Genomic DNA, 23,170 nt, shown 5'->3' with positions numbered 1-23,170 from the left:
CCCTTCCCCATTATATAGACTTTTGACACCCCCAGTGGGGTCCAGGACATGGGGCAGGGAGGGTTGGATGCGGGCATACACTCTCTGAGTGCCAAGTCATGGGACAGGGCCCAGGGTACCTGTGAGGTCTGCATACACCCTATGAGTATCCCATAAGTTAGGGAATGCAGCATGAAGTAGCAAATAATGAACACCATGACATATCCAGAAAAAGACTGTGAAAGAAAGGAAAGCAGTTTTTCAGCTCTTTTGGCCAAGGAGCTCCACATTTTCCATTTGTGTTGCCCCACACATCATGTAGCCGACCCTGCCTGTATAGTTCATGCACATGATGAAAAGGACGTACCATGAGAGACATATCTGCACAAGATTTAGAGCATGGAAATGAAATTTAGAGGACCTATATTGTTTTCCACCTTTGAAAGGGAGAGGCAGATGCTTTTGTCGCTCTCGTACATTCTTGCTGATCAGCTGACTCAACACACTGGCATGGGGCAGCAGGGGGCTTGCAGCTGCTCCACCTTCCCCTGGATTCTTCTTCAGCTTATCCAGTTGCTGGACTTCATGATGAAAGACACCAGCTTTTCCCACATGACAGACACATCATAGCTGGAGACATGAAGAACTGACCTGAGTTCCAGTATGTGCCTACAGCTTCCTGTTTGTCCTTGTTCTTCTCCACTTTATATCCCTCTTCCCTTCTGAAGCCCACCCAGTAGACTTTAGGCTCTAGCATCCAACACAAGGACTCCTGCTTAACCAGGATGTGAAGTTAAATGCCTGTAATGACAAATCTCACATACTCTATCTCCTGGTGGCCCTGCTTCTCCCACTGAACTATGACTAATAAGTATGGCAAATTTTTTAAACCATAGAATAGATTGGGGAAATAGGACTACATATGTAAAAATAAAAACAGAAAATAATATAATATAATAAAATAATATCTTACATTTGCACAATCTTTTGTAATTAGCCTACATTGTCTTATTTGGTCATCACCACAAGCCCTATGCGGTAGGTGACGAGAGCTATTAAAATTTCCATTGTACAGATGGAAGTGAGATGTCAGGGATTAAATTCCTTGGCCAATGGCACATAATTAGAAAGTGGCAGAGTTGGAACTGGTCTTCTAATGCTTTTCCCAGTGCACTCCCATTGACCTAGAGGGCCTCTTCTAAATATGAAGTAGTAAGATTGGCTGTGAAGTTCCCATCTTCAGTGGGATGAGATTCATTTCAGCCAGGAGATAAGGTCTCTGGTTCTCAGTTATGTAATTATATTTTTGCTCCCTGCACATTAAATAAGTAGACTGTAAATCATTCAGTTCACACCTTTACACCCATCTCTACTGCCCATGCCCTCACCTTGAAGCACAAAGCACCAGAAACTCTTACTCAACACTCAACAGTCTAGCTTCCAAACTCAGGAAATAGAAATGACATTCCAAATAACTGTAAGTGTTTCCAAAACACACTGATATTTTTTAATGCTCATAGACAGAAGTTTTGTAGGTAACAGAGATGCAAGCATCATCATTATAATTCATTCATCTGATAATCAAAGTGAGGTTTGGCAATTGTTTTATGGTTGTGGGGGAAAAAATGAGCTTTATTTCAAACAAATCAGCAAAATTCCACAATAGACTACAAAAGTAAGTGAGACTTTGTTTTTCTATTTTTACTATCCACAAAAATGAGAAATAAGTCATTCTATTAAAGGCCTTGAGCTATAGCCATATAATGAATACACTTAGCACTGTGCAAAATCCAGAGAAAATGCAAATTTGTACCATTTGTCAACAATTGCAGAATCAGCCCAAATAAGGTTTTTGGTTATTATAGTCTTCCCTCATGGGAGAAAGCAACAGTTGAAATTATAGGGGAAAGAACCAAATTGCCTCTAATGAATTCTGTTCCTCTGGAAGGATCTTATAAATGCATAAATCATGACTGTGTTCTCCATTACCACCAGCAAGCACTTCCTACAGAGAACCAACCAGCCCCACTGCACCCCACCACCCATGCTATACCCATCCATATCAAATGTTCCCAAGGTCCACGGGCAAAGGAGCCACCTGGGCCAGAGCTTTGAAATTGCCTAGTCTCTTCCTCTGAACTACTCCAGTTCATGTTCACTTACTGGCCTCACTAGAAGTTAAAGAAGGCTTCATTCTTTGGCCACCAAGCAGAGGAAGGAAAGGTGTGCTCCAAGCGGCCCTCATTTGTTCATTAGTTTACTCTTCATATTTATCAAGAATTTACTTCATGCCAGACATTGTGCTTGGTCTGAGGACACAGTGGTGAAAAAGACAAATACAAACCCCCTCATGCAGTTTACAGCGCAGTACAGGATGCAGATGTTAATCACGACTCCTTCAAATAAATGGGCCATTGCCAACTGAGGTAAGCACTGGGAAGTACAGGTTTATACTGCTGGAAGATATGTAATACAGAAGCCTAACCTCATTCTAGGGCTCAGACAGACGTTCCTAGGAAGAGACATTTGTGTTGACTGTGTAGGAGAAATAGATTGGGGAAATAGGACTCTCAGCGCTGAGGATGCGCTGAGCATTTCTAGAGGAGAGAACACAAGTCCGAATGTGGGTCCCAGTGGAAACCCTGACCCTGCCAGGTAAGAAGAAGCAGTAGGTTCTGGACTGAGGAAATAATAGTCCTGGGCAAGAAGTGGGGATGGGGGATAAAATATGAGATTTGCGAGGGTAACTTTCATCTACCTCAGTGCTATGACTCAAGCTAGCCCTGCACCCATAACTCAGTAATGTGTGTTGGGAGGGAGGGGAGAGGCAGGGAAGAAGACTAATGGAGAAACTCTGTCCCCAGTTAGGCAACAACAAGGGCCTAGAATAATAATACTTCAAGCAGCACAAGCTTCAAGCAGCACAAGCTTATCTCCTTTAAATACTCTCTTCCAGTTCCCAAGGCTCTTTCTCTTTCCCCAGGGCCTCTTATACTCTCCAGTATCTTCCTGCTGCTCAGGCCTGCCCTTCCTATTCATTCCTGTGTTCACACATCACATACCTCCAGCTTGGTATCAGGAGAAGAAATGTGATTATCTGATTTAAGTAATGAACTTGGAGGTGTCAATGGCTAAGAGGTATGTTTCTCTTAGAGCTTACTAACTCTAATGGATTTCCTGAAGCAGAACTAATTTTCTGAGTAGAAGAGGCTTCCATGTATGTTTGAAGAACTAGGACCAGCAAGTTTTTACTGATCATTGGAAAATGACCTCCTTCAATTTCTGGAGACTTCAGGAAACAAAGGGCAAGAGAGAGGAAAACAGGGGACCAAATGTCAGTCCCCAGGAGTGGTCCCTGCCTCTCCCTGAAGTGATGGAGTCCAGATGGAGAGCCTGTGTGTCTTTATGAAGGGTCAGAAGCTCCCTCTTGAAGGCAAGCAACTCATAATGCTAAAAAGGAAGGAAAACTAGACCACCACTTCTCAGAGTAGGTACTCGTATCTTGAAAATTTCTTTCCGTCCTGGTATTAAATCAACACAAGTATATTAAGAAAAGAAAAAAAATGTGTGTATTCATGCATGTGGCAAGTGTGTGTGTGTGTATTTCTCATGAGTTGCTAAATCTTTAGAAAATCACTAAAATTCCAAAGAGTTTTATCTTATAAACCTGTATCAACATTGTTATAAGTAAAAATCTTATTTGATGCTCAAATAATTCCATCAGGTAGGGACTACCATTATCCCCCCATTTTAGAAGGGAAATTAGAGCACAAAAATGTTCAGTAATTTCCCCCAAGAATAAAAAAAATTATGGTTAAACGTCTAAAGGAAAACTTTTATTCCCCTCACTCTAAAAGTTTAAAAATATATTTATTTGATACATTTCACATGACTACATATTTTGTAGAAAATCAGGTGGAATTCAGGAGATACATGTTAATCCAAATTTATGTAATGTTTTTAAACCATCAAATAAACTACAATTATTTTATTTTTAAAAATACTAAATAGGGTAAAAAAGAGAAGTGATTGATGTAATTGTTCTGAGCCTTTGAGTAATATATGTGCTGCCATTTAGTTCAGTCTCTGCCCCAACCTCGTAACATTACTTAACATTTACTGTGTTAGAGTGATGGTCCATTAGAGGCTTGATTTGTTTGCTAGGGCTGCCATAACAAAGAACCACAGGCTGAAGGGCTTAAACAACAGAAATTTATTTCCTCACAGTCCTGGTAGCTAGAAGTTTGAGATCAAGGTGTTGACGGGGTTGGTCTCTTTTTAGGCCTCTCTTTGGCTTTTATGTGACCATTTTCTCTGTGTCTTCACATGGTCTTCTCTCTGCACCTATCTGCATTCAAAGTTCCTCTTCTAATAAGGAGACCAGTTATATTGGATCAGGGCCCACCCTAATGATCTCATTTTAACATAATTACTTCTTGAAAAACCCTATCCCAAGGACAGTCACAGTCTGAGGTACTGGGGGTTAGGACTTCAACATATGATTTCTGAGGGGATACAATTCAGCCCAGAACAGAAGCAATGACACATGAATTAAGAAGTCACTCAGACAGGAATATGGCTAAGGAACTAGAAGAGCAACCTGGGCAGAAACCCACCACTACATGCATTAGACATGCCCTGTCCCTGAAGAGACCGAGCCCAAAGGACGGGAGAAAAAGCTCAGAATAGTCACCCAACTTTACTACTTTCTAAATGGGGAAAAATTGCTTTATGGTTACAGCTAGTTTATACTTGAGAGGATAAACCTGGCTGTAACTCATGCTTCCTTCCCCTAACTGTGGTCTTAAATTCTTATTTGATCCCCTTGGATTAGGTGAGAGTTCAAACATGAAGGCACACGCAGCGGAGCTGACATTGGAAACTAACAAGTCCAGTTCTAGTGATATCTCATGAATTGTTAATACATTTCTCCTCAGAAACAAATATAGCACGGCTTGTCTAACAAAGTAAAATAGGGATTAATCCTAAAAGTCAGAAATCTGTGGGCTGTTTTATTTGCTTTTTAAATTAACTATCCATTTTAACTTTCAGGGCTCTTTAAAATATTGGCCAACTTACTCTGCATGAAATGTGTTTTACTTTTATAATTAAAAAGAAAACTTTTAAACAATTACAACATCTTTCTAAAAGTTCCTTTTTTGGAAAAAAAAAGTCTTCAGTTTTTATTGTTTTAATTTGCTCAGTAATTTTTACTTCCCCTAATTAAATAAGTATGATCCTAAACAGGGTAAAATAAATTTTTGGTGAGTGAATGACATATTCCCATTACAACTTCAGAGGAGCACCTATAAGGGGAATAATTTGGGGGCCACAAGCAATGTGAACTTCATTCTGCAAATGTCCCTTCTCTTGTCAACTGCAAACATTGCCATTATTTGAAAGAGGAAGACATTACAACAAATACTTCAATCAGCATGAGGAAGACACCAGAACCCCTCTCCTGAAGAAATTTTACTTTTAATGAACTGATTTTGTAGTTTTCCACATAAAGGGGAAAAAAATATTTGCTATACATGCATTTATCTGAGAAAGAAGAAACTTGTATCTCAACACAGTCCCCAATTTATAACAGTTTGACTTAAGACTTTTTGACCTTATCATGGTGCAAAAGCAATATCTATTCAGTAGAAACCATACTTTGAATTTTGAATTTTGATCTTTTTCTGGGCTAGCAATATGTGGTATGATACTTTCTCATGATGCTAGACAGTGGCAACAAGCCACCGTTCCAGTCAGCCGCTCCATCACAAGGGTAAACGACCCATATGCTTACCACCATTCTGTACCCATATAACAATTCTGTTTTTCACTTTCAGTACAATATTCAGTAAATTACATGAGATATTCAACACTCTATTATAAAATAGGCTTGTGTTAGATGACTGCCCAACTGTAGGACAAGTAAGTGTTCTGAGCACATTTAAGGCAGGTTAGGCTAATACATTTTCAATTTAGATATTTTCAACTTACAATGGTTTATTGGGATGTAACACCACTGTTAAGGTGAGGAAGATCTGTATATGAAGAACTTCTAAAGTCAACAAAAAAGAGACAAACAACCCAATTTTAAAAAATGAACAAAGACTTCAACAGTAACTTCACAAAAGGAAATACGCAAATGGCCAACAAGCATATAATAATATACCCAACATCAGTAATCATCAAATCAATACAAATTAAAACCACAGTGACCTACCATTTCACACCCACTGTAAGAGCTAGAGACAACACCTGATGGCAAGGACATGAACAACTACAACTCTCAGATATTCATGGTGTGAAATGTGTACAACAACCTTTGAAAACTGTTTGGCAGTTTCATATTAAACTAAATATAGCTCACAACTTAGCAATTCCCAATCCTAAGAATCCTGGGAGAGACGAAAAATTTTGTCCACAAAAAGACTTGTACAATAATGTGTATAGCGGTAACTCCATTACCGGTAACTCCAAACTGGAAGGCACCCCAATGTCTAACAGTCAAAGAATGGAAAAATAAATTGTGGTGTATTCAGATAATATAATACTACACAGAATAATAAGGAATGAATTACTGATAAACACAACAATGTGGATATATCTTAAAAACTGTGCACTGTACAAAAAAGCCAAACACGGAACAGTGCATCCTGTCTGATTCCATTTATATGAAGCTCAAGAACCAGCAAAACTAAACTATGGAGAGAGAACTCAGAACAATGGTGTCTTTGCGGTGAGGTTTGACTGGAAGAAGACAAGGTAGTAAGGGTGGTAAGTATGCAGATGCATAATTCACATCCCAAATCACTGAACTGGACACTTAAGATCTTTGATTTTTATTGTATATAAACTTTATTTCCATTAAAATGTTACAAAGAGTCCTTAAATAAAAGTCACTTTGCAGTTTTCCAATATTTCATATAAAACCCATTGCACAATTTTCATTTGCAGCTTACAGGCTTTGCCCGCTGGCTGCTCACGTGTCTCCTGTACATGGTGACACAACCCTTCCCAGGAGGTAAAGGGGAACGGCACCCAATGACCCCACCCCAGGACAGGCCTTTCCTGGGTGCAAGGCCATACACAACATGGCATGTGACAAAGAGATTAAAATCTCAAGACCCTCATTAAGAGCCATTAGGCCCCTGTGCTCTTAGAAGAGGTAACACAGTGAGGTGGGGAGAACAGAGGCCATGGAGCCACTCTAGAGTTAAAGTCCCAGCTCAGGCATTCACCAGATTTGAGCATCTCTGAATCTCTGTTCCTTCATCTGTAAGAACTGACTGTTCTTCAAAATCAAAGACCATGCTAATGATGTGCCTAGATCGGGGCTTTGCACATAGTAGGCCCTCGATAAAGTCCAGCTACCACTGGCCAATCAGCCCCTGAAAATAACCATGACTGTCTGACACACTGTAGGTTTTCAATAAATATTTAATAAATGAGTGAACAGCCTGAGAAATTTCTATTTTCTTTAATTCCTGTAAGAAAATACCAGGAGATGAAACCAAGACAAAGTAGGATGGATGATCAAACAGCAAATATTTTTGCCAATATATTATCTTATCTCAGCACACATCCAGCCCTTTCTCTGAAACCCTTGGGATCAGATGTGTTTCAGAATTCAGAATTTTTCTGATTTGTAAATATAACATGGAACATACAACATACATGTGTAACCTACCTGGTAGACTGGGAAGCACCGCACATCAAATGCATTAATATTTCCACAGCAGCTTACAAATATTCACATTAAATGGCATAAATAAAGACAAAAATAGTCTCGTTTCAGTTTAGGTTCAGTTTTGACACCAAATAAGTGTGTTTAAAAATAACAAAACTACCATTGTTCAATGTTAAAGCTGTTAGGATTGCAGAATTGCTGGAAAACCTATAATGGCTAACATTCAGCTAACACCTACAAAGTACCAGGCGCTCTGGCCTAAGCACTCCGTATATCAACCCATGTACTCTTCACAACAACCCTAAAAAGTAAGTACTGTTATTATTTCCATTTTACAGGCAAGGGAACTGAGGTACAAGCAGGGTAAGTAATTTGCCCAAGGTCATATACTTCACCCTGGAGTCTTCATTCCTGATCACTCTCCTAGAGCACCTCTACCTCCCCCTTTGTTGGTATGTGCAATGTAGGCTTTGAGGAAATATCCATCCTCGCTCTCCACCCTCATGCCCCCAAATCAAAAGTTACTAAAGAAAATTGGTACTGAGGTCTCTACCCTTTCCATCCTCCACTTGGAAAACTGAAGGTTATTGAAAGAAGTGACTTTAAAAGATCTGAAGATATTTTCATTTGCCTGTGACAACCAAGCTCAACCATAAGCAAGAGATCCAGCTTTAATTTTTTTTTCAAGCAGATTACCCACAGTAGGACATGTTCATAAAAGGTTCAGCCAGCAATGTAAGTTGCAGAAGAAAAGCCAAAAGCCTGCAAAGCAGAATAACACTCTTTCAGCAGCCACCAGGTCATTAAAAAATACAAATTTATGGGTAGCCCAGCCACCTTATCAAGGGAAAACAATATAAAAAGCTCACAGCTCTGAGGGGGAAAGAGTAGAAACCTATTCCACAGAAGAGAGGAAAACTCCTGCATCAATCATGTAGCCCTCCCAGTGTTAACAACTTCTAAACGGTGAAGGTGAAAGAACATTTGTTTGCCAAAAGGTCACTTTCCCGATTCAAGGGGGAAGGTTTAGGAGCACATGTTGGAAATTTTGCCTCAGTGTGCATGTTATTTCACCCTGGGGCACAGTTTGCCCATGAAACAAGGTTGGTGGTGGAGAGCAATTAGTCTGGCAGCGAATCAGTGTCATTTTGCTGAAACTTTTCAGGAAACCATCCCAACCTAAAAGAACTATGCTTCAACACTGGATTTGCTTCTCACGGAAAAATACCAAGCACTGAGGACGCACCTTTGGGAATACACACATCCCCTCAGTCAGTCAGTATTTACCGAGTCTATACACTACAATATATGCTTGGGAACACTTGTTAAACCCAGTTGCCTCCCTACAAATGGCTTAAAATCTTATTTGGGGGAAATAAAAAGTATAATCATCTAAGGTACAGAATGGATGCAAGAATTGGCAAAATGTTCTGAGTTATGTTTCTCTATTTTATATACAACTCAAATTACAAATTTCATTCTAACCTCACTGAGCTCTCAGAAAATAACTGAACTTATTTAGGTCAAGTAGGTTCAATTTCCAAACAGTAATGTTTGTCAGAAACAATTTTTATATACCTCACACTACCTCACCATGTAATCGAGGGCAATTCTTATATATGGGACAGAGCAGACAGAAATGCAGATCTTACTCAAAAGTGGTTGTTGAATTAAATTGAAATCCTGTCCAACTACACTCAGCGTAGAGGGTTTTGTTCATGAATCTTAACTGGGAATGATTCACTAACCACAAGTGACTTGTGATTTTATTTAAAGAAACATTCTCCTCAATACAACCTATATTCATTCCTGTGGGAAAGCTTCTGCCTTCACAACCATGACTTCTAAGTTAACCTTCGATGCCCACAAAATGCGAAGTTGCGACTGTTAAAGGTAACTTGTTTTTTTGTATTGGCCTGGCCCTAAACAGAATGCTACCCACAGATTTTCTGTTGTCTCAGACATGTTTTGTAATGGAGCGTGAAAAGGCAATGAGACATGAAGAGAAGAAAACCGGTTAAGAGACTACGGTGAGTTAGGCAGAGGACAAGGAAGCAGCCAGTCCCCCAACCCTAGCCCCACCTCATGAGGGGTGGGAGACGAGTTTCACCCTAAGAAGTTCAGGCTCCTTACCAGCTCAGGCTAACTGAAATACAGAAAGTTCCTTTTTCTTACTCGGAGGTGACCCAACCTTCCTTAACTGTTTCACATGCAACTAGGTATGAACACATTGATATGAGAGGCCAGGCCATGAACTTCATGTTCTCACAATGTATCCTCAGTAACTAATTAAGAAAAATTTTTAAGTAGCAAAGTTATTTTTTAGTTTCCATAAACTATAACTGAATTCTTACCACAACTAACTTCTGTCTAACCCAGATATGAGCCAAAGTCAACTAAACCTTTAAGGGGGTAAGTAAAAAGGGCCCAAGATCCATCCTATGTCCACAAAAAAAAAAAAAAAATCCAATTCCTCTCATCTCCCTGCTTCCTCTTTATGGGGTCTTTTCCCCTTGGGTTCCTCCACTTTCCCAAATCAATGACTGTCTTAACTCAAGACATATTTACAAGGAGCCTAGTATATGCCTGTTGAGCAGCAGGGATGCTATGTGAACAAAACAGGTGCAGTGCTCCCACCTTACAGTCTGGTGAGGATGACAGGCTTCAAACAGGGTCATTCACACCCTGTGGGGCTCATAAAGGAACAAAATGAACCGGTAGAGGCTTATAATCAACTCCCATAGGAAAAAAAGAAAGCTATGGTGGATGATTTTCCCACTGAAAGGAATGCTGCCATTCAGTAGAGAATGCTGAAATAGTTCCCAACGACAAAGAGCAATGGGCCACCTGAAAGGCAGTTTGCCAAAAGCACTGCTATGGCAGTGACAGCAAGCAACTAAACTGTCATCTGTATGGACAGGACTTAAAATATGAATAACCGTATCTCTTGAGAAGAGCTACTAAATTACAGTCCTGAATTGCACACCTTTTACAAATCCAAGAGACCACTCGTTCGTGATCAATTTATACTGTTTTTTATAGTATTCTAGCAAGTTTGGTTATCTAGCATTGTTTTCTAACATTTCTCACAACATGGACCATGGTGATAATGGCCACAGTTGTACTGCTCCCTCAGGTCAGCTGGCGACAATGCCACTAGAAGCAATGCCTGAAGGCTCTGGCTACGGAGGCCGCTCCTTTGTGCCCTGAGGATCAGCTCCAACCTATAATTTACAGGTTGTTCACCATGTCCATGCTGCCTGTTTCCTTCTGTTTCCCTTACTATAACCTCAAAGTCTTGCAAAGGTGGCTGTTTTCCCCACTCGACAACAACAAAAAGTTGTTTTGCTTGTGTTAAAATTTGTAAATACCCTAGTTCCATTGGCATCTAGTGAGGAGAGACCAAGGACGCCGCTAAAATAAACACCCTGCAATGCACAGGACAGCCCCTGCTTCTTGGCCTGACCTCTTGTTTAAATCCCTCCCCCTCACTAAAGGAATGTTTGGCAGGTTATTACGACACTTTTGTTTTCATTGCAATTAACCCAATCATGCTCAGTTTAATATGAGAAGATCACCAACTAGTTGAGGGAGGAGACTGCCGGAATTTACCTGGACATTCGGTATATGAGTTCAGAATGACTTGGCATTAGGTGACTGACCTGGCTTAGGGGACAAAGAGACCAGTAGCTTCTACAAAAGCCTGTGGGGGAGAAGGACTACAGGAGCAGGAAAGAAAGGAGTGAGAGGGAGTTGAGGACAGGGGCTAAGTACGAGGTATAAGTAGGAGGAGAGGACTAGGTCAGGGGCGACTGACTTCATTATGGGTGACCACAAACCATTCTACCCTGATGACTATCTCCCCAGTAGCCCACCACCATTCTTTCAGTACTCCCAGAATGCCCCTGTCCTCCTTCCCATCCTGGGGCTTTGCATATACCGTTCCTGCCGCATGGAACGCGATGTTCCTTTTTCACCTCCACCAGTGACTCTCACTCAGGTGATTTTGCCCCCAGTGCACATCCAGCAATGCCTGGAGACAATGATGGCTGTCACAGCTAGAGAGGATGCTATGGGCAACCAGTTGGTAGAGATCCTACGCATCTCCTAATGCGAAGGACAGCCCCAAACAATTATCTAGTTCAAAAATCAGTAGTATAGAGGTTGAAAAACCCTGCCTCGTGCTCTCTTCACCCGCCACTTGGCAATTTACTCAGGAAAGATGTCCTGACTCTCCCGAAGACAGGGCACTCATCCCAGCCTGGACTCTTCCTACACACTAGTGCATGTCTCACAAATGTATTAAAAATCCAGTTTGTTATACCTGTGCTCACTGCGAGGCTGCGAGTTCCATGAGACCTAGACTCATCTCTATCTCGTTGGTCACTATATATATTCAGTGATTGACGCAGGTCCTAACATTTGTTGGATGAAACAAAAGAGTGCAGGGATCCCTCCTGGGGAGCAGTCTTCAGAACAGTTAAAAAGCCACAACTGTACCAATCTCAATAGTTACACTCTTATCTCATTTTTCACTAAAAATGGCCCCTCTCAACATGATTGTCCATCTTTTTAACCGGATTGCCCTACAAATGCCTTTGGCTATTTTAAAGATCAAATCCTTTCTCAAAGAAAAAAGAGTTGTTGCATTAAGGACATTCAAGAGAACAGGACGCAGACATGTAGACAATATGCTGAGTAACAGAAAGCACAACTTCCCAAGATCAACACTTTGAAAGAGACAACACTCAGGTAGACATGCTAGCTTGAACATACTTGTTTAGGTGTCAGTTTCATTCCTTGATAATCATAACATCATTCCCTGTATTACAAAGGAAATGCACAAAAGTAGGATGCCAGACAATTGTGTGAATGAAAAGAGCAGGAAATGAAAGAGCGTGAAATAAAGGAGATATTTTAGAGGTTTCTATAGTCTACTGAAAAATACATCCTTTGGAAATCAGGTAGAGCTGGCTCTGTCAAACCCTGGCTCTGTCTCTTACTAAGTATGTGACCTTAGGCAATTTCCTTAAATTATCTGACAGTTTACTAATCTAAAATGGAAATGAAAAACACCACCTCTTGAAATCACTGTGAGGATTAGTGGAACAATACTCTTAAAGTACTAGCATAATGTCTAATTCTATACTCAGAAGAAGCTGTATATAATAAAGGTCTACTTCCCATAAAAGAATCAAAACACCATTGTAACCCCAAAATGATGTAAATAGGCTGAGAACATTTCTCCATTAATTCAGCAAATGTTTACAGAGACTGGGGTCCTCTAGTGTGGTACAGTAGTGAAGATCAGTGAGGATCTTACCACAAGGGAAGTCCTCTAAATAATTGTTGCTCACTGATCCCTAGAATAGGCAGAATAATATAATAGGAGATCCAAAAAATAATGTATTTCAGACCTCAGCACAGTTTTCTAGCCTTGAAAAATGAGTCCTAATCATATTTATGTAATTAATATTATTTTGCATTCTTTGGTTGTAAAAAACAAAACACTACTCTGAGTAACTTTAACAAATGATAATTTATTGCAAAGATATGGTGTGGCTTAGAGAAGCAAAGGCCTGAAGACCCAGGCTCATGCTGGGTAGAGCCCAGAACCCCTCCTGAGCTTTCCCACCTCATCGAAGCTGCCACAAGGATGAGTCTGCCCCAGGCACTGGTTAGGTCAGCCTCTGTTCCTGCATCTTCCCTCTTAGGCAGCAAGGTTCCAAAAGAGAAAATCTAAACTATTTTAGGACAGACATTGACCCCTTAAATTATGATGCCAACAAGATTGCCCACAATAGCAGAGAGGTTTTTTGCCAAAAGAAAATTGGGATAGAGCTACCAAAAGGGAAAGCATGGATGCTGGTGGCTAAAATACAACAAATGTCATCGTTAACAACAACGGGAGCTAGTCTTTTATGAGTGCTTACAGCATAGCAGGTGCTATGTTAAGCACCTTACGTCACCTATCTTATTGAATTATTACCACAATCCTAAGAAGTAGCAAGTATTACCTCCACTTTAAAGATTAACAAACTGAGCTCATATATGTTAAATCATATGCCCTGTGTTATACAACTAGAAACTGAAATATGATCTGACCAAAAATGTGCTTAACCACTATGCTTTCTATTTCTCATTAACTCTGGGCAGTAAATAAGTGCTCAGCACTCCAAATTTCAATTTTAAAAAGAAAACACTAAAAACTTTCTATACTAAGTATATTTGGTGTTGGCCACCGTAAAAAGTAATCCAGTTATAGAATAGCAGTGAGCAGCACCCACCGAGCTAATAAATGAAATGTAGAAACCTAGAATGATGTTTTCAAAAAGGGGAGAATGGTAATTTATTGACTACAAATACTTTCCTCATCTCTCTGTAGCTTAGAAACCGTTAACCTTGGCAATGAACAAGTGACTTACTGCAAATTGGATTCCAACCACCAGCATGAGCAAGTTTTCAATCAAACGTCTGTGAATTATTCAAGCTCAATAAGAAACTAAGGATATACAAATATCATCTATCATATCAGTTTTACCTTTAAGATGAATTCTCTGATGCTGAATTGATGGAGAGAAGTTGAGATTTCCTCTATCTACCTGCAAAATTTGGAATAATAAATATTTCTAACCATGTGATACTTTTCAAAATTTTAAATAATCTCATACATAACTTCAATAGTACTAATAAGTAACAGTCAATATGCAGAATTGGGCATCAGCCACCCCTCCCCAAGTGCCCACTTATGAAGGACATGCCCACTGTCCTGTGAGCCAGACACAGACCTGACCCCAGATACAGTGTGTGTGGTAAGGCAGAGCCTTGGCACCGCTTAGACTGCCTCCAGGTAAATCTCAGCACACTCTGAGTTCTGCAGGTGACACAAGCCCCTGCTTTGAAACTACTCTGCCCAACTCAACCAGCCCCAGCCCCAGCCCCAATCCCTGGTCCTTGCACTCTGGGCCTGTGATGGTAGTGGCAGCTCTGATTATCTGAATGACTTCAGGGTCATTGTTCATTGCCTCAGAGAATATCTCCTGGCTTCTGTTGCGATGGCTGATCCATACTAATCTCCTTATCAAATGGTCACTTGGTCACATCCTTAGTGTTCTCAATTTTTGCAATATGGATAGGCTGTAATTTTTCAAATCTTTACATTCTGTTTTCTTTTTGCTTAATTTTTCCATCTTTAAGTCATTTCTCTCTTTCTAGAATTTTACTAAAAGCAGTCAGAAGCTTAGAAATTCCTTCCACTAAATATCCAGCTTCCTCATTTGCAAGTTCTACCTTCCACAAAACACCAGAAGATGAATACAATTCAGCCAAATTCTTTGCCACTCGATAATAAGGACGGCCTTTCCTCCACTGCCTACTAACATGTTCCTTGCTTCTGTCTGAGACCTCAGCAGAAGAGCCTTTACCATCCATAGTCCCACCACCATACTGTTCAGGATTACTAAGGGATTCTCTAAGAAGATTGAGGCCTTCTCTACAGCTCCCCCCTTTTCTTCTGGAATCCTCCATAGAATCTCTTTTAAAGGTCCATCTGTGTCCATGTGAACCTTCCAGCATGTACCTCAAACTCCACCCAGCACCCAGCTCCAAAGCCACTTCCACATTTTTAGTATTTGTTATAGCAGCACTCCAGCTTCTTGGTACCAATTTCTGTCTTTTTTATAAGCCACCCAGCCTACGGTATTCTGTTTTAGCAACCTAAACTAAGACAATACCTAAGGAAAAAAAGGAAGAAGTTAATTTTGGATGGTCTAAAAGATAACAATGCTAATGTGTTGTATGAAAATCTCAGATGTGAGTAATTTTTACTTAGCACTGTAATTCTTTTTAATCACTTTTACTGAGGTATTTGTATACAATAAAATTCGCCAGTTTTTAAGTGTACAATCTGATGAGTTTTGACAAATGCATATAGTTCAGTAACCATCAACACAAGCAACATGAAGTACATGTTCATCACATCAGAAAGTTCCAAGTGCCCCCATTATTTGCCATTATGTTTTAAAGCAAGTACTAAAGTTGATCAATTTTAGTCACTGATACTAAAACCAAGTAAACAAAAGGCAAACCCTGTTACCTGTAATTGTGATCTCTTAATCTCTCAGCAAATGTATCAAGATGAATGATAAAAAAAAAAAAAGAGGAGATGCTTACAAACAAAAGCATAGGTGCAAAAACAGAGAAACTTTCTCCAGAAAAGTAATCTAACAGTTAATTTATATAATACATCTTACTTTTATCTGTATTAGTTTGAACAAAGTGCCTACACAGCGATATTCTCTTTGGAGACACGAGATTTTTTTGAGGAGGTAGGGTCCCAATGACAAACTCTCTGTTCCCCAAGTAACTACTTTGAACAGGTACAAACCACAAAGACCAAAGAAAATGACCTGAACATTCTCGCAGCATCTAAAGAGTTACATAAACTCATAGTTGATTTCTTCTGTGTTCTATATAAGGAGTTGTATCACAGACTCCAGCTCCACACAAGGAGAGAAGCATTACTCTAAAAAACCAACTGGTCATGAGGATGACTATGTAAGTTTCAGACAGATGTTTAAAAAGAGAGACAGAAAGAAAGAAGCCAGATGGGAGTATTAAAGGCAGGAACAAAATTAAGCCCAAGATTACCCAGGAAGATAAAAGATGACTAGGAGAATAACAGCCAGGGCTGACCGGAGTCGGAGCACAGCCGGCCAGCCCGTGCAGACGGACGTGGCTCAGACTTGGCTCCAACCCAAAACAAGCACAAAGCACCCAGATCCAGAGTGGCCAGCAAATGAACTGTGTGCTAAGCAACCGAATCATCACATGTTACAATAATGTCTACAGTCCATTCTGAGGAAGAATGCTTTCAGAATAAGGAGATATCTCATATTGTTGGGCAGGATGAACCCCATATACTCTTGCCCAGAGGCAAGAGACAAGACAACAGTGAATAAAATACAACATTGACTCACACACCCCAGACTGTTTTCAATAAAATTTCAAAGGAAGTAAAATAATGTAAAGAAAACACAATTTTAAATTTTCACCGCCCCTCCCCCCCAAAAAAACTAGATCAAAGGGTTTCTATTGTAGAGTTTCAAAAATGTGAGTCCCACTTAAACATCTTCTGGCCTGAATGAACCTATCCCATAAAATCAGTGTGTCCTAGATGTCAAGCCTCTGATGTCTTAAGGCACATCAGCTACCAAAAATCCCTCAGCTGTGAACCTGAATGGTGTTTGTTTCCAGCTTGTCTTCTCCTGGGGCTAAGACTTAAGAATAAGTGCTAATTTACCTAATCAGTTTACTTGCTGCATGCAACACAGAAATACCGCAGATCTTGCTGACTGCGACCAGTATCTAATATGTTCCTCGGCAGTGAACAAGGGAGGACCCAGCTGGAAAGGATCCCTCAGGTCCCAGCCAGAGGCTCTCTCTGTGAAGATCCACCTTCACTTGTCTCAGCTTACCCACCATCCTGCAAGACTTCCTTCCTTTGACTCTGACTCAAATTAAACTTGAACAAGTGGTGAGCACCCTCCTGAATGTCAGTGAAAGGATTAAAGCCCCAAAGAGGAAGAAAAGAAAAGAGATGGTGGTTCTGCCTCTGGTTCTGAGTGGATTGCTTTTCATTAAGAGTAGTGAGATGGTGTTTCACCCAAAAAAAAATGGTCCCCCACAACAATGATAAGATCATCCAGCCCAGTGCTTCTTGAATCACCTGCAGCTCTTATTTCTATGTATATTCAGACTCGGGAGGTCTGAGGTGAACCCAAGAGTCTTCATTTCTAATAAAGCTCCCAGGGCTGTCTATGTTGCTGGCCCATGAGCTACAATCAAGAATCAAGTATCAAGTTCTTAAGAGTCCTTGATTAAAAATTCAGATTTCTAGCCTCCACTCTGACCAATTGAAGCTACGGAAATCAGCACTTTTTGAATACCTCTGATGAGTCTTACACACACTAAATTTTTAGGATGTTTCATTCTCACACCCTGCTTGCTCTCTGCCACCGCTGGGAGAGTAGCACCTACAGCCAGAGTAGCCAAGGTGGGAAGAGAGGAGGTGTTTTCCACATCCAGGAAGTTTGGATAGTGGCTCAGGAATATAATCAGCAAGCTAAGCTAAGCTACTTTCTACCTCTTGACTACTGATTTTTATCCAGCTGCTAGTAAGTGATTTTTACCTGGTGGTAGGGGTGGAGATGGGAGTTTTATTGGTACCTCAAGGAATGAAGTGAAAATACTGGGGTGGTGGAGTACCTGGGTGGCTCCGTCAGTTGAGCGTCTGACTCTTGGTTTCAGCTCAGGTCATGATCTCAGGGTCGTGGGATTGGACCCAAGTTGGGCTCCATGCTCAGGGTGGACTCTGTTTGGGATTCTCTCCCTCTCTTTCTGCTCCTCCCCCTGCTCTCTCTCTCTCTCTCTTGCTCTCTCTCTCTCTCTCTGTAAAATAAATAAATAAAATCTTAAAAAAAATAGTGGGGTGCTAAGGTGCCACATACTAATTAGGTTGGAGTTTCTCTATATTTTTCAATATTTTCTAATTTTCTACAAGAACATCTATTACTTTTATAATCAGGAAAAGAAAACAAAATTAAAGTCTTTAAATCAGGAGTTACCACATCCTTAAGAAACTGCCACAAAATTTAATAACGTCCTAAAGCAGGAAACTACCTGAAAATGCCCTTCCCTTGAAATTTAGCTTTCATACACTAACTCGATTTTCTGACTCTTGAACTTTACCTCTGGATTTTATTTACTAAACTTTTTGTCTACTTCCTGTTTCTTCCTTTGCCAACTAACCAAGCTGATTTCAGACACGTAAATAAATGCACCTATTTTTTTTTTTTTCCGTAAGAAATTTTTCAGACCTAGCTACCATTGGATATGCCTGGTACTTTCTTTCTTTGGGTTTTCAGGTGTTTAGTTTTACTAAAATGCATTTATTTTAACTAAAATAAATTTCCCACACCATCTGTCCCCCAGAGGTAAACACTCCTTACCATTCTGATTTCCTGTTGTTTACCTCTTTCTTTTTTTAACTTATCAAAGATAAGCTTATGAAAAATGAGCACTTAGCTCACTTCTTTCATCCCTCTCCCATCTTCCCTACATGCTATTGCTGTTGTTATTATCATTATTAATTATTCTACCGGTCACATTTGAAAATTTTAAAGATTTTTAAACCTGTTTCTTATTCTGCCAACTTCTGAAATGATCTAGTGACTTCTCACTGGGTCAAATGATGAAGATATTAGCCCCTTACTCTTTCCTTACTTCTCCCTCCTCTTTCTCTCTTCTAAATACTGTTACCTAAACCTTTACTTTCACAATTTATATTCTGTACAACCATACTTGTCTTTAATGTTTTGGGTAAAGATTCTAAAAATTAAAAACCAATAAAGAGTACTTAAGTCATTGTAACTACCTAAATATTATTTACTGCAAAGCCAAGAAATACACTAGCTTATCTTTACTTCTCAACAAGTCCTATGTCACTACGTTGGGTGACTCCAAAGTCAGCACTCCTGCCTCACCCTCAAATGGATCCTTTGTGGATCCATGTGGCCAATGTGGCCTTCATTGTCCAAATCCTGTTACGTTTCTTTTTGCTTCATATTTGGAACATGACTTTCTTGTATTTTTTGCGTTTGATTTGGTTTGGAGGACAGAGAGGAGATGTTTAATTGTCTTGTTTTCTCCTTGTAAATAGAAGACATATATGCTTCTACCAAATCCTGAAATTTACCCTCAACCATATAACAAAATCTACTTTTCCCAAGAGATACTTCTTCAATAGATCTGGACAACGTATGGCCTGGAGGCCTCATCCTGGGCTCTCCTACACTGAACGTCGGGTTGAGGTAACATGTCTTCTTTCTCAGCTCTCTCCCTCATTTTGCTATCACAGAAATGTCTTCCAAAAGGATATACATGGTGGGCAAATTTTCTGAATTCTTCTATATCTGAGTATGTCTTTATTCTACCCTAATACTTGATTCATAGATTGGCTATGAAACTTTGTCAAAATAACTTTTCCTCAGAATTTTGAAAGCATTGCTCTGTTGTATTCAAACACCCCATGTGACTGAGCAGATGCCTTAATACCAGTCTGATTCTCCATCCTTTTTAGGTGAGGTTTTTCTTTTGCAAAACTTCTTAAGATATTATCAGTATCCCAAATGTTCTGAAATTTCATAAGAACATGCCTATGTGGGTATTTTTAGTCATCTTTTGAAGCACTTGATGAATTCTCTTCATCGATGATCAGCTCTGGGAATTTTTCTTTTATTCCTTTGTTCATTTCTTCCTCTCTCTTTCCTCTGCTTTCCATTTCTGGGATTCCTACTAATCTGATTTTAGATCTTCTAGATTTATCATATCCTGTCTGTCATACTTTGGTGACTCTATTTTTGCTTGATGGTCTTGGAGTTTTACCTTTCAGCAGTCATTTGGAATCTGTAAGATTCATTTCTCATTTTCCTTATTCTCTTTTCAAGGGATCCTGCCTTTGTTTTATGGATGTAATATCTTCTCAAAGTTCACCAATATTGATAGAAAAAAATTTTTTTAAGTTCTCTTCTAGGGGCCGGGGGATGGGCAAAATAGGGGAAGGAGATTTAAAGGTATAAACTTTCAGTTATAAAATAAATAAGACACAGGAATGCAATGTACAGCATAGGGAGTGTGGTTAATACTGCAATAACTATGTATGCCAGGTATGGTGACAGATGGTAGCTAAGCCTATTATGATGATCACTTTGTAATGTACATAAATGTTGAATCACTATCTTGTACACCTGAAACTAATACAATATTGTATGTCCACTAGACTTTGATTTAAAAAAAAAGAAGTTCTCTTTTGTTCCCCAAATTACCTCTACTTCTCCAGGGCCAATATATATTGTTATATATTTTATATGTATTTAACACATATTTTTATTAATATTTGCTTATCTTGATTTTTTTTTCAAAACCACTATGTTTCCTCTACTATCTGGTATCTTGGATGTCCATTCACATTTAACAAAGGTCTGGGTTTATTATTCTACATAACTGATTGAGGTTGCCTCTGTACTATTTTTAGGTATGTCTTCCCCTGAGTGGGAAGAATGACCACAAACTATGTAATCATGGGCTGGGGGGGTCTTTAAGTGTTGAGTGGACAGGAAGGAACTAGAGTGAGGACAGTGGTAGAAGTCTGTTTTCTCCAGACCATTTAAGTTCTGCAGAGCACTGCTTGCCAAACCCTTTTACATCATCAAATATATGGGGGGGGGGATGTATTGGGGTACTGCTTTCAGCCAGAGAAGATCCACCAGCAGGTCTAGCTGCTCTGCAGCCCTCAGGCCTCCAAGCTGCTGTACATATGGAGGAGGGGAGGATACACCTTCTGCATTACATTGACCAACCTTCAAACCATCACTTCAGTTTTCTGCAGTCCATGATTGCCAGCTGGGGCCCAAACATCTTTTTCATCTCCCATATGCCCACCAGTCAGCTACTTCCTCCATACTGTCTCCTTCAGTTCTCTGTGTTCTATCTTCCAGAAATTTGTTAAACTCTCATCTTCTTATGACCTCTAACTCTCACCTGGTTGTTATGAATTTCTAGCCCAACCACTTTGCTGTGATCTCAATGGAATTATAGAAGGAGGGCAGGTAAATAAATATGCTTGACTTGCTCTCTTGAAATCCTGGACCCAGGTACACTAGATTGCAGGCAACCAGAATAACTCTTCCTATTCCGTTTTCTCCATGTTTTGCTTCTTTTTAAGAAAGATATTATCCTTTAGTTAACACAGACTTAAATCATGAAATTATCCTTACTTCCTCCTTAACTTTGATCCTGACATCTAGTCAGCTGTTGAATACTATCATTATACCCTGGCAAGAAGTCTAAAACCTGTCTCCTGTTTAACATTCCCATCGCTCATGCAGAAAGTGTAGATTGATAAGAGGCTAATTACAAACTTCGTACAAACTATGCAAGGTGTGAATGTGTTAACCAACCTTATTGTAAAAATCATTTTGTAATATATACATATATCAAATCATCTTAAAATTACACAAAGCTATATGTCAATTTTATGTCAAGCTAGGGGGAGAAAAGAACTTAGTAGTTCTGACCCTCATAGACCCACCCACACCACAATGACAGCTCCCAAGTGTTCTTCTCTCCTATAACTTCCTCTTTCTGATTCATCCCGCCCACTGTTCACCTTTCCTAGTAATTCCCCCAGGGTATGGTTTTTATCATTCACCATATGTATCAACCACCAGGACATGAACCCCTGGAAGTACTTCTGAGAACTTCAGGAGAGGTCTTTTTTAAGCTCCACCCTCTCCCCAACCATTCCTGGTTAAGAAATAAAAGAGGCTATTAATGAAGTTGCGGCATAAGTAAACAGTATGAAAGTATGAAAAAAAAAAAAAAAAAAAAAAAACAAGCAACATAGGGAATCCCTGGAAAGAATAAAGTGCAAGCTTCTCAGCTTGGCATTAAAGCTCTTACGTGTCCAGGCCTCATTCCACATTTCTGCCCTTACCTCTCACTCCTGATGCTCATTGGATTGTATCCAAGCTAAACTACTTTCTAGGCCTTAATTTGTACTGCGATTTCCTACTCCTGTGCCCTTGGTTTTCCTACTTAGAAAGCATGTTCCCCTCATGGAGGGAAGGTGTTGTCAAAATTTCCTCCATCTTGCAAGGACCAACTGAAATGCCTACCCTCTCCTGAAATATTCCTTAATCCTCCCAGCCGGAAGTAATTTCTCTTCCCCTGTTTTATCTTCATACTTGGTACACACTTCTCTTACTTATAACACCTGTCATATTCTGACTTAGTCAAGAGCCATTTATGTACATGTATTTTCTCCTGTATAATAGACTATAAGCTGCTTGAGGGCAGAAGTCATAATTGCTAATTTTTTTACTTTCTTAAAACACTTAGCACAGTATCCTTATGAAGAGCCAATGCTCAATGAATGTACTTTGAGTGGAGGTAGATAAACCTGGTGAGAAATGACCACTGTAACCCTCAATAACTTTTCACTGCTCAAATTTATTACCTTTACATTCCAAGTTCTCCACAATGTATCTCCAACTTACCTTCTCCTGTTCTCCTCCTACAGGAATCTTGATTCTATTCACAGACTACCAAGCTGGTCAGCATGCTTGTGTCCATCCTGTCTACCACATTTATGATCTTTATGAATAGGTTCAAGTGTTTCCCTATAAACCCATTTGGTACCATTCAACCCACAATGCTCTTTCCATCTGCTGATCTCATTTGGCTATGTTCCCATCAACTGTAATTTTTTTTCCTGTTACTTAAATTTAATAATTATTAAATACCTTCCCTAGCAAAATAATGTTTCTTTTTATTTGCCACCGTACTTCGTACATGACAGGACTTAGGAAATATTTGATTTATTGAAGTTTTTATCATTCAAATTAATCAGAGTAATATCATTCTAATATATCCAACAATGTTAATTAC

This window comes from Zalophus californianus, chromosome 5 (assembly GCF_009762305.2).
Source record: "Zalophus californianus isolate mZalCal1 chromosome 5, mZalCal1.pri.v2, whole genome shotgun sequence".
In the NCBI taxonomy this organism is placed as follows: domain Eukaryota; kingdom Metazoa; phylum Chordata; class Mammalia; order Carnivora; family Otariidae; genus Zalophus; species Zalophus californianus.
The sequence above is the reverse complement of the archived record's forward strand: the minus strand, read 5'-3'. Positions refer to the sequence as shown.